Source organism: Oryzias melastigma, unplaced genomic scaffold (assembly GCF_002922805.2).
Source record: "Oryzias melastigma strain HK-1 unplaced genomic scaffold, ASM292280v2 sc01117, whole genome shotgun sequence".
NCBI classification, from domain to species: Eukaryota; Metazoa; Chordata; class Actinopteri; order Beloniformes; family Adrianichthyidae; genus Oryzias; species Oryzias melastigma.
In genome coordinates, this window is record NW_023417701.1 from 8,633 (window position 1) to 9,586 (window position 954).

Genomic DNA, 954 nt, shown 5'->3' on the forward strand with positions numbered 1-954 from the left:
GATCCGTACGGACCACGGATAATCCGTGATCCGCAACACCCCTACATCCCAGTAAGCTCTGAACCTTAATACACATATCTTACTACTTAGGAGCTTTTCTTAAATCTGGAGTGAAGAGGATGAAGAAGATTAAACATCTATAGATCTTTGTGGAAAAAGAAAGATAAATCCTGAAGGAAGCTGACATTAGAAATAAAGAAGATGAAAAGAAACATTCAAACATGAGATCTTCTGCCAGGGTAAATGGACTAAAGCTCAGAAGAAGAAAACAGCCTTCAGCATGAAGATAGTCAGCATGCAGCAGAACATCATGTCTGCAGTTTAGTGTCAGCACAACTTTCTCATCATATTGAACTGAACACAACTGGAACAAGGAGTCTAACCTCAGACTCTGCAGTCTGCAGTCTTGACTCTCCAGAAAACCACACAGATCAAGAACTCCTGAATCCTGCAGGTTCTCGTTGCAGCTCAGGTCCAGTTCTGTCAGATTGGACGGGTTCTTCTTTAGAGCTGACGCCAAACCTTTACAGCTGATCTCTGATAAACTGCAGTTCATCAACCTGAAATCAGACAGAAAAGTGGGTTAAGGAGCAGTGATGGCAGCTGGAGTTCCAGGAATTTGTTCATATCAGTTGGTGGAACCCGCTCTGATGAGAGACTGATGGATTACAGTTTCAGTTACATTTTGGGCTGAAAGATCATGAAGATCTGTAAATGAAGATGAATCAAAACTTGAGGGAGACTTTTAAGCAAGTTCTTTTAGATTGTTCCCCAAAAACGTGATGGTAAATTAATATGCAATAGATTTTACATTTTACATAAATAATAAAAGGTAATCTTACCAATTTCAAAAGAAAAATGTACAATAATTATTTTATAAATATCCTGCTAACCAGTATTTTCATTTTCTCTCTCAAATCGTTCTCAAATCAAAATACAAATGTGTGATATCCT